Genomic DNA, 12,181 nt, shown 5'->3' with positions numbered 1-12,181 from the left:
TGCAATTCGGGCCTTAGCCCCTCTCAAATGAGCTCGTCTTCGAGGGATCTTCTTCCAGAGATGATGGAGAGCGAAACGCCTCCTCCGGACTCCTCCACTCCGGAAGCGGGCGACCCTGAAGTGTCGTCGCAGAGGGCCTCTCAGAGTCCGGTGAGACCGGAAGATAATCCCATTGACCCTCGAAGCTCCCAGTGTCCGGCTCCCGAAGAGAGCAAACAAAAGAGTCCGGCACCGTATAGTGTGCGATCGGATGTTCTGAGGGAGTTGGTGGGGCGAGCGGCCATCTCAGATGAACACCGTGTGCTGATGAATACGGTGATGGAGAGAATATCGTCCGCCAAAAGCGGATTGCATGAAGCTTTTATGAGTCTACTGACAGGCTTTGAGGTACGTAAAAGAATGTATGATAGTCCTGCACATGCTAGGTGTGCCCTGTGTAGATAGTAGCCCCTGAGACTCTGGTTGTCGTCGGAAACGATGGCGAACAGAGGATCATATTCCCAGGTAATAACCATACTGCCTCTATGTGCAGGTGATGGAAGCTCCGGTGGCTAGCCGGACTAGCAAATTTGCCCATTTAGAACGGCAGTTGGATGCGGCAGACGCCGACATCGAGCTTGTTAACAAAAGGCTTGACGAGGCACAGGGTAAGTGTCATTATCTGGTAAAGGCCACATAGGAATAGCAGCATGGTGCCAGTATCTTTAATATGTTGTGACTGCAGATGGTGCTGCCACTGTTGAAGCCTTGCGGGCAGAACTTGCCCGAGCCAAGGAACAAGCAAGGTTGGGTAACGTGGCTGCTTTGAAGGCGGCCGAAGAGTTGCAAGCCGAGAAGGCCGCGCATGGCGAGAGCCGAGACAAGATGGCCAAGATGGCCATAGAATTAAAAGCCACCGCCGACCGTTGCCGGGTTCTTGAAAAGGAAAACCAAGCGAGGGCATCGGACCTTGAGAAGGCTGCTGCGACGAAAAAGGACATCCGCTCTGCTATGAGGGCAAAGAAGGAGGAGCTGCGGGAAGCCGGGGATATTGTAGCTGGGAAATCCTTTATGTTGCGGAGGAAGTTCGGAGATCCACAGTATGCCCCTCTGGATTGGTTGTGGAGTTCGGAGGATGTATATATGGATTTGGCGGCGAGCGCTGCCGATGCGGCCAAGTATTTCCAGGGTCAGACGGACCGTGAAGTAGACCAGCTGTTTTGGAGACAATTCCATTCTCCCGAGCGTCCGCTTTCATTGACTGACCAATTAGCCGAATGGGCTGAACTAAATAGGTTGTCCGGACTTTCCATGAGGTCTGTTGTGGACCAGCTATGGCCGGAAAGGTCAAAACCGAACAGCCATTTCAGCTTGGTGCAGCAGTTCCTTGACGTGGTGCCGCGCATTAATGCGATGAAGAGGTCGGCGTGCATAGAGGGCGCACGGATGGCCTTTGCCCGTGTTAAAGCATACTGGGCGGAGATGGATGCTACCACTGTTGCAGCGCGGGATTCGGCCATAGGTCGAAGGGCTGCTGAGCACTACTTTGAAGAAGTTCTCGAGGGTGCTCGTTTAATAGAGACCCAGTGCTCAAAAAATATTATGTTTGAGTGATATGTAATCTCATTGTAAGCGAAATGCTTTTATAAATATTTATAAGGCTATTTTTATACTTTTGCCTGAAAGTAATATGATGCCTCCTGGGTGGCCGTTTATGTATACACGTGTATAACCTGAAAGATTGCAGCCGTCGGCTTCAACCCTCACGCATATAATGCAGAGGTGCTTGCAAAAACACGCATTCACACTTAACCCAACGTCTTGGTCCTATTAAGGAGGTGATAGCGGAGCGAGCGAGGCAAGCGGACTATAATGCTTTAGCACTTTCACTTAGCCATAGGAGTTTGACAGTGGGGCTACTAGATAGCCCTTGGTGGCTGCGCACTCTCCTGATCTCGGGGTGCGTACATGCCTGGCCGGAAAACGGCCCTTCGTTAAGTCGGAGGAATTCTATCATTCCCACAGGTCATCGAGTGGTTGACCAGTCTCACGCTATATCATGACAGTCAGTTTTCGGCTTTCTCTACTGAGGTGCTCGTCCGGATGAACCAGGACACAATCGCAGTAGTTCTCCTGGTGCTACCTTAGCCGGTAAAGCGGAACGTAAGGCACCAAAACACAGGAGCCGGGCAAACCCAACATTTGACCAAAGACAATGATTCGGAGCTGATGCATATAGGGCCAAACTCGTGACGCCGAACACTCCCTAAGGTATTCGGTCTTTGTGGTATAAACCGGGCCTAAATAATGGACCTTTGTAAGAAGTCCCTTGTGTCCAGGTACGTGCATTGTTCTGGCGTGGCCACATGCCAAGACGTCAGCATCCTTCTCAACGATGGATATGTATCAACAAGAGACAGTAAAAAAGGTTTACGCAGGGTCTTAATCTGAAAAGAATCCTTGGAGCGGGTCCCTGCTGCACGTCTGCGTCTGTGTCTCCGTTGTGCCGTATCCTGGACGGGTGTAGCACGATGATCGTCTGTAAAAGAGAGGAATTTAGGTGAAAAAGTTGTCGTGCAAAAAGATAGTTTGTTAAAGAAACCATGTATAATTCAAGATGAGAAGAAATTGCCACTTGTCTGCGCGTGTTGAGCCCCTTGTATTGACAAATAGGGGTGTGACCGTTTATTCGGTATGAGTAGCGGCGCCGGACTCGATTAGTTGTGTCTGAGGTCTTGACGGCCTATTGAACGCTTTCTGGTCCGGGCGTCTTTAGTGTGCGGCTGCCGAGGCAGCCTCACTCTCTTCGGCGCGCAGAGATCGCTTGATATTTCCGTGCACTGTAATGATGCCATGTGGACCGGGCATCTTGAGTGTGAGGGAGGCGTAGTGTGGTATTGCATTAAAGCGAGCGAAAGCTTCGCGTCCGAGCAGTGCTTGATAGCCACTTTGAAACGGAGCGATGTGGAAAGTTAAACGCTCGCGACAGAAGTTATCGGGGGAGCCGAATATAACTTGTAGTAGGAGGGAGCCCGTACAACGAGCCCCTGGGCCTGGCGTTACTCCTTTGAAGGTAGTATTGCTATGGCGAATTTGTGTTGGGTCTAACCCCATCCCGCGGATTGTATCCTGATATATTAGGTTTAGGCTACTGCCGCCGTCCATCAAGACTCGTGTGAAGTGATATCCGCCTATTACTGGGTCTAATACCAGGGCAGCCCATCCTGCGTGTCGGATACTTGCTAAGTAATCGCGATGGTCGAAAGTGATCGGTTGAGACGACCAGTGGCAGGACTTCGCGGTGACAGGCACTTGGGTATATTTTCCTGGGAGTACCGCATTGTTTTTTCCCTTGATCACGTGTAACACGTTTACTGTTTTGACTTCTGGTGGAAATTTTTTTTGTTCCCCCGTGTCTTGCTTGGGGAGCTCGTCCTCGTCTTCACTTGGTGTATCCTCCCCCTTGTGTACGGCGGTGAGCTTGCCGGACTACTTGAAGACCCAACATTCTCTATGGGTATGATTAGCAGGTTTACCAGGGGTACTATGGATCTGACATACTTGGTCCAGAATTTTGTTGAGGCTGGACAGTTCATCCCCGGTGCCTTTAGGGGGCGGCTTTTGACCTGGCCGAGAGCTTTTGAATCCGGCATTTACTGCCGTGCCCTTCGTGCTGTCTTCTTTATTCCGGCGTTTTTTATTGCTGTTGCGCCGTGATTTCCCGTTTCCATCTCTAACTTCAGATGTACTGGGGTCGCTGGTGCTGCATCTGGCTAGCCAGCTGTCCTCACCCGTGCAAAAGCGGGTCATGAGGTTTGTTAATGCGGCCATCGTTCTCGGCTTATTTTGGCCGAGGTGTCTGGCGAACCATTCGTCACGGACGCTATGCTTGAAAGCTGCCAAGGCTTCGGCGTCCGGACAGTCGACAATCTGGTTCTTTTTAGTAAGAAACCTGTTCCAAAGCTTTCGGGCTGACTCTCCGGGCTGTTGAGTTATATGACTCAAATCGTCTGCATCCGGAGGCCGGACATAAGTCCCTTGAAAATTTGCCCGAAAGGCGTCTTCGAGCTCTTCCCAACTTCCAATGGAGCTTTCGGGGAGGCCTTTGAGCCAGTGATGAGCTGGCCCTTTGAGCTTGAGGGGTAAGTACTTGATGGCGTGGAGATCATCTCCTCGAGCCATATGGATATGAAGGATGTAGTCCTCAATCCAGACCCCAGGGTCTGTTGTTCCGTCGTATGCCTCTATGTTTACGGGCTTGAATCCCTCTGGAAATTCGTGGTCCAGCACCTCATCGGTGAAACATAGGGGGTGTGCGGCACCCCTGTAGCTGGGTGTACCACGTTGTTCGGATGTTTGTTGTGTTGCATTGTATGCTGGGGCGCGATTGCGTGGTCCATAGATGGATCTTGTTGCGCCGTCCTTTGGGTGCGAGCCCTCGCATGGGTCGCGTATTGTATTGTGAGCGGCGTTGTATGCCGCTCTGTGTTGGTAGAGGGGTCGTCTATCCGACCAGGTGGCTACTTTGATATTTGGTTGTGGGGGTTCTGAGGCCTCCTCATCGAATTCGGGTAGCAGCTTCCGCTTTGGGTAGCTCTTGGAGGGGCGATTGTCGCCGTACCTTGCTGCAGTGTTAAGTATTTTACTCCATCTAATTTGGAGTGTGTCTTGCACGGCCTTGAGCCTTTGCTTTTGCTTTTTCAGACTCCTCGCGGTGGCAACAAGCCTTTTATGGGTAGTTTGCTGCTCCGGGTGTCTGTCCGGCGTTATGTCGTCCGGACCATTATCCTTGATAGGATTTGTTTGTTCGGTTTGATTACCCGGATTGCCGTTGTCCGGCAGCGGTTCGCCCTGCTCCAGCGCTGGGTCTGTGTGATCGCTATTTCTGTCGAGGCGGGATTTGGGGCGGCGCTTGCGTCGCCGCTTTGACTGCTTTTCGAGGGAACAAGCCTTCGGTGCGTCCTTCCGCTCCTCGTCGTCATCTTTTGGTGCGTCCACCATGTATACGTCATATGACGAGGTGGCGTTCCAGGGTCCAATAGGCGCTGGTTCTTCATCTTCTCCTTCATCGGCGTCCATACCGTCGATGTCTTCGGAGTCGAAGTCGAGCATGTCGGTTAAATCGTCGAAAGTGGCTACAAAGTGGGTGGTGGGTGGGCTTTGAATTTCTTCATCATTCGCATCTCAATCTCGCTGACCGTAGTCCGGCCAGAGCTCTCCTGATAAAGAGAGAGACTTTAGTGATTTTATAATATCGCCAAAGGGCGAGTGCTGAAAGATGTCTGCGGCAGTAAACTCCATGATCGGCGCCCAATCGGATTCGATCGGCAGAGGCGCGAATGGTTCGGAGTCCGGAGAGGAGTCCGGCTCCTTGGAATCATGAGTCTCGCGGAGTGCGGGGCTGGTGTTTGGCTCGATCGCCGTTAGGATCGCAGCCCCCGAGGCGGCGTCCAACCACCCATCCTCGATCGGCGCGGTTGGCTCCGAATTAAGGGTCGAAGCCGATGCGGGTGCGGCCTTCAGGGCACTATTAGACGGCAGAGCTAGATCATGCTCGTCGTGGCAGTGCAGCGTGCTCGGCAGTGGCTCGAATCCGTTGAAGATCAAGTCCCCGCGGATGTCAGCCGTGTAGTTTAAACTTCCAAATCTGACCTGACGGCCAGGGGCATAGCTTTCGATCTGCTCCAGATGGCCAAGTGAATTGGCCCGCAGTGCAAAGCCGCCGAAGACAGAGATCTGTCCGGGAAGACAAGTTTCACCCTGGATCACATGGCTATCGATGATCGTAGGAGCCATCAAGCCTGACGGCGACGACACAGAGGAACTCTCAATGAAAGCACTAATGTCGGTGTCAAAACCGGCGGATCTCGGGTAGGGGGTCCCGAACTGTGCGTCTAGACCGGATGGTAACAGGAGGCAAGGGACACGAAGTTTTACCCAGGTTCGGGCCCTCTCGATGGAGGTAAAACCCTACGTCCTGCTTGATTAATATTGATCATACGGGTAGTACAAGAGTAGATCTACCACGAGATCGGAGAGGCTAAACCCTAGAAGCTACCCTATGGTATGATTGTTGTTGTCTATGTTGTCCTACGGACTAAAACCCTCCGGTTTATATAGACACCGGAGAGGGTTAGGGTTACACAAAGTCGGTTACAATGGTAGGAGATCTGTATATCCGTATCGCCAAGCTTGCCTTCCACGCCAAGGAAAGTCCCTTCCGGACACGGGACGAAGTCTTCAATCTTGTATCTTCATAGTCCAGGAGTCCGACTGAAGGTATAGTCCGGCCATCCGGACACCCCCTAACCCAGGACTCCCTCAATGACCGAGACAAATCTCCGGTCAATAACCAATAGCGGAACCTGGATGCTCATATTGGCTCCTACATATTCTATGAAGATCCTTATCGGTCAAACTGCATAACAACATGCGTTGTTCCCTTTGTCATCGGTATGTTACTTGCCCGAGATTCGATCGTCGGTATCATCATACCTAGTTCAATCTCGTCACCGGCAAGTCTCTTTACTCGTTCCGTAATTCATCATCCCGTAACTAACTCATTAGTCACATTGCTTGCAAGGCTCATAGTGATGTGCATTACCGAGAGGGCCCAGAGATACCTCTCTGATACACGGAGTGACAAATCCTAATCTCGATCTATACCAACTTAACAAACACCATCGGAGACACCTATAGAACATCTTTATAATCACCCAGTTACGTTGTGACGTTTGATAGCACACAAGGTGTTCCTCCGGTATTCGGGAGTTGCATAATCTCATAGTCAGAGGAACATGTATAAGTCATGAAGAAAGCAATATCAATAAAAATAAATGGTCATTATGCTAAGCTAACGGATGGGTCTTGTCCATCACATCATTCTAATGATGTGATCCCGTTCATCAAATGACAACACATGTCTATGGTCAGGAAACTTAACCATCTTTGATTAACGAGCTAGTCTAATAGAGGCATACTAGGGACACTCTGTTTGTCTATGTATTCACACATGTACTAAGTTTCCGGTTAATTGCAATTCTAGTATGAATAATAAACATTTATCATGATATAAGGAAATATAAATAACAACTTTATTATTGCCTTTAGGGCATATTTCCTTCAAAAACAAGCCGCAACAACTATCGGACCGAGCCGGGCTACCGTAGACTGATCAACCCCAGTGGCCGCAGCTGAGCTTCATACTGTCACTGGCAGCGACGTCGGTTCCCTTTCCGTCGGCACCGCTGCACAGTCCGCACTACTTTCAACTTGACGTTTACCTCGACCTTCATGCCGGCGTCGCAGTGCCCGGAGACGCCGTAGATGAAATACCGGGTCCCAACGATGGCAAGCGGAACAACATCGTTACCGGTTGGGAAAATCGCTATGGGGTTGGAGCCACTACAGGAGTCATACCCCGTCTTGCTCACCTCCACCACGTTGTGCACGGTGGCGGAGTACTGGAACTTGAGCTCATCGCTAGGGGTGAACCTGATTCTCGAAACCCACTAGGAGTAGTTGGTCTGAAGGTCCCACGACCCGTCCGGCGCGCCCACTGTGTGGCTGGCGCCGAGCGCCGTCCCAAGGATGGTCACGGTCACGGTGATCAGAATAAGAGCTTTGGTCCCCATGGATTAAATATGGATCTACTAGCTAGCTGACTTTGTAGTAACTGAAAATATGTTGGGGGTGGAAGTTTGCGCTAGACAGAAAATTGGTTATGTTGTCTGGTCAACTAATGATCACAAGCTCCAAGGAAGCTAAAGAGTGAAATGGCTGCAGGATGGATGGTGTTGTGAGATCATTGATACTAGTGTGTCGTTTGACATCGATGGATGTGTTAAGGATCATCGGGTGTAAGCGCGTTGACCAGGTGACATAGAGTAGGTCCTCAAAAATACATGAAAATGACATCATACACGTTAGCTCCTGAAACTGATATCTTCTATATCTAAATAGCTAGCCCCCACTAACATATTTCTCTCAACATGCAAGCATGCCACCTCATCATTCAACATGCATAGAAAAGGCCCACCCCAACATGCAACTATGCATATTAAAAATCCACTTCAACATGCAAATATGCATTCATGTAAAATTCCATTGTATTATGATATTAAATTTAATTCATATATAATTTTAAAAACTATTATTTCAAATATTCATGTTTCATATAACCAAAATCTCACTAAAATACTGCAAAATATTCCCGCAACAACGTGCGGGGCATCATCTAGTTATTATATATGCTTGACTCCATATAGCTTTAATACTCCCTCCATTTTTGTTTACAAGGCCACTATCAAAATTACAATTTGCAACTATACAAGGCCGCTAACATTAATCGAGGCAAAATTGATGACGTTTGCCTCGTACTCCCTCCTTTTCGGTTTATAGGGCTTATCTCAAAATTTTAGTTTTTTCATTTTATAAGGCTCAATTTGGTTGTTTTTCATCACATGTTCAGATTCCAAGGTGCATTAAATCATTGCATGCAAGTGTTAAGAGAAATTTGACCAATGCATGTACTTTATGCATGCATGCATTGCAATTTATGCATTGATAAACATAATTTTTTGAGGAAAACAAGTGCATTAATTAGGTGCTTTTGCAAACTACAAAAAGTATTCCACCATTCATCATCTACCTTGGTTGGTGAGATTTTTAAATTCCCTATAAATCGAAAAGGAGGGAGTACTAGCACCCGAGGACATTAATGTCCCTTGTGTGCATGCGGGAGTGAGAAGGTTAGCTTGCATTTCCAACATTAATCAACCAATGAGGAGTAAGAGGGTTGGCTTGTTGTGCGTGAGAGAGAAAAGCCACATTAATTAACACGACAAACAAGGTGACAAGCTAGCTTTGCAACATTGACTTAAACATAGCATTGATTTTTACCTTGGTACCTGTAATATGTGTTTGTGGCCTTGTATACAAAAATGGAGGGAGTAGAAAACTAACAATGGAGAAGATGAGATCGGTAGCCTTCAGTAGACCGAGTCTGAGGACAAAGTAACGAAATCGTCAGTAGACCATGTCCAAACAATTAGTTAGGAAATCATCAGTAGCCATCCGTAGACCTTGTCCTAGTTCGATTTTGCAAGAAGATATGTTAAATCCAATTATAATGGAAAAATTACATTTAACAAAAGAACTGATTTACAATACACAAATAAGCATGCACGGCTCGTCAAGAAGAAAAAAGCACCACAATCGTCGGTCACTAAAAGAACAACACGAGACCAACCGCGACAATGGCTAGACCTAGCCGCGCCACCGCAGACTGGTCAATGCCAGCCGTCGTGGCCGAGCTTAATACAGTCTTGTACCGGCACCGGAGCCGCTTCCCCGTCCCTCGGCACCGTTGTACTGTCCGCACTGCCTTCGATTTCACGTTGACTTGAAACTTCATATCGGCAATGCAATGCCCTGGAACGCCGCAAATGAAGTACCGCGTCCCTATGGCCGCAAGTGGGACGACATCAATGCCGGTCAGGAACATCGTGATGGGGCTGGAGCTATTGCAGGCGTCGTACCCAGCCTTTCTCACCTCCACCACATTGTGCACGGTGGTGGAGTACTGAAACTGGAGCTCATCACCTAGTTCTCGAAGGCCACAGGGTGTAGTTGGTCTGCACGTCCCATGATCCGGCCGGCGCGCCCATGACCGGTGCCGAGCACCACCCCGAGCATGGCCACGGCACAATGATCAGGATAAGAACTTTAGCCCCCATTGATTAAATGTCTACCGACTAGCTAACTGAAAAGATCGGAGCTAGAAGTTAGCACTAGACAGAAATTTGATAGCATCCAAGGAAGTTGCACACAGAAATGGCTACACAATGGAATGTGCCGTAAGATCATTGATGCCACTATGTCAAAATATATAGGCGATGGATTCGTTCAAACTAGGATCATCAGGTAAGACGCATGAATATGAGTAGTAGTACTCCCAGATGAATTTAAATACATGTTGGTGCGTGCATGCTTGGCTCACCTATTCTACTATGATAATCTAATAATGGTGCGATGGAATTCGTAGCCGAGAGTAGATTGGGTCTGGCGGCAAACCCTCAGGCTGCTATCGATCCGGTGCCCGAGCATGCTAAACATTAATTATTTGAACCTAATATTTGATTAACGTTATGAATGTATTGGTGCGCGTGTGCATATTCGTACCGCACGATAATTGATTTATTAAGATGTATGTCACTGTAAAAATTGCAAAATAAAACGTAATCATCTATTCTCAAGTGTAAACAAATTACGTACCATAGCTTTATTATATAGACGGCAGGATAACAGATACAAGAAGGGTAGTAATAGGTGTTGGTCGACTGAATTTGGTCAAGATCGGTCACCGTGCGCGCCATTGTAATAGGCCATCAAGGACAGTTGATTCACGAATCGTTCTCTCTCTCGAAATAAGCTTTCGCTCCCTTTATAGATAAAGGCATAAACAACCAAGCCGATACAAAATGACCCGATACAAGGCATTGAGGAGAACCTCATAAGCTGATCTAACGAAAATCGGTAATACTAGCCAAGAACGCTAAAAACACACTAAGTGCACCTAAACGCCTCGAGCTAGCAGCCGAGAAGAAGCACATGAAACCCACCACCGTGCAAGAGGAAGACAAACACCCTCACCGGCGATGCCCCCAGGAGGGTAATGACACAAAGCGTCACCGCCGCCACATCAGCCGAAGCTAAGAAAGGTTTCACCCTGAGAGTTGGACGCCAAGGAGAGGTCCAAGGCGATGCCCCAAGAGGAATACAACACCCGCATGCCTTGTTGCCGCCGGCGCCGGAGCGCAAAGCTTTCGTTCGACCACAGCTCCCTCCACATCGAGGAAGCTCTAACGGGGACCCCACCACGACGGAATGGGAGCACCAGATCCAGATCAGGGCAAAGCTTCCATCGAAGTCGTCTGCTACGCCAAGATCACCCATCACCGTGCACCTCGCCACCCACAGGGCCAAGGTAAACCGTCAACACCCGCCACCATGTCGCTCGCTGGAGAGCTAAGCCACGTAGCCCGTGTCAGGGTTAAATCTGGCGGATCTCGGATAAGGGGTCCCGAGCTGATGATGTTAACTTCATGGTAACAGGATGAACAAGGGCTTGGCGAGCTGAACTCTTGTAATTTCTGTTTCTTGGCGATCAGATTTTGAGACACAAGATGAAAACAAAATATGGCAATGCTTTCAAAGCTTCACGAGCTGAAGTCTTGTAATTTGTGTTTCTTCTTTTTTTGGCTCAGTCTGTTAGGGTTTGTTTTCTTCATTTATCTTCTTTTCAGGCTAATCTCAAACCAGTGTGTACATACACTTCAATAATATAAAATATTGCAGTGGGTGTTTACCCCCACTATTTCGCCTTAAAAATCATGTTACTTATCTAGACAAATTTAGCTTTGCCTGAATTTCTGTTGTATATAATGGATGGATGCAATGGCATTGCACTCAACACATCTTTGATAAATTTATTTCATGGTTACACACTTGGTTATTATTTGGGTTTTGCAAGAAGATATGTTGAATCCAATTATAATGAATGCAATTACATTTAACAAAAGAATTGAATTTAATACACAAAGGGACCATTCTACGACCAAACAAGGAAAAAAGGACCACAATCATCGTTCACTCTAAAATAACAACGTAAGACCAGCCGCGCAACAACTATCAGACCAAGTCGGGCCACCCTAGACTGATCAACACCAACCGCCGCAGCTGAGCTTAATACTGTCTCGGACTGGCAGCAATGCCGGTTCCTGTCCGTCGGCACCGTTGCACAGTCCGCACTTCTTTTGACTTGACGTTGACCTCAACCCGCAGATGAAATACCGGGTCCCGACGATGGCTAGCGGAACAACATCGTTACCAGTCGGGAAAGTTGCTATGGGGTTGGAGCTGTTGCAGGAGTCAGAACCCGTCTTGCTCACCTCGACCATGTTGTGCACGGCGGCGGAGTACTGGAACTTGAGCTCATTGCCGGTGGTGAACCTGATTCCCGAAACCCACTGGGAGTAGTTGGTCTAAAGGTCCCACGACCCATCCGGCGCGCCTACGGTGTTGCTGGCACCGAGCGCTGTCCCAAGCATGGTCATGGCCACGGTCATCAGAATAAGTGCTTTGGTCTCCATGGATTAAATATGGATTTACTAGCTAGCTGACTTAGTAGTAACTGAAAATA

At 48.5% G+C, this 12,181-nt stretch overlaps 1 pseudogene; it reads right to left on the bottom strand.

The window, feature by feature from the left end:
- Positions 1–9,205: 9,205 nt before the first annotated feature.
- On the bottom strand, positions 9,206–12,131 carry LOC125536785 (annotated as a pseudogene).
- Between the last annotated feature and the right edge of the window lie 50 nt (positions 12,132–12,181).

Source organism: Triticum urartu, chromosome 1, assembly GCF_003073215.2.
Source record: "Triticum urartu cultivar G1812 chromosome 1, Tu2.1, whole genome shotgun sequence".
NCBI classification, from domain to species: Eukaryota; Viridiplantae; Streptophyta; class Magnoliopsida; order Poales; family Poaceae; genus Triticum; species Triticum urartu.
Note: the sequence above shows the minus strand (reverse complement) of the source record. Positions and strands in the feature narration are given on the sequence as shown.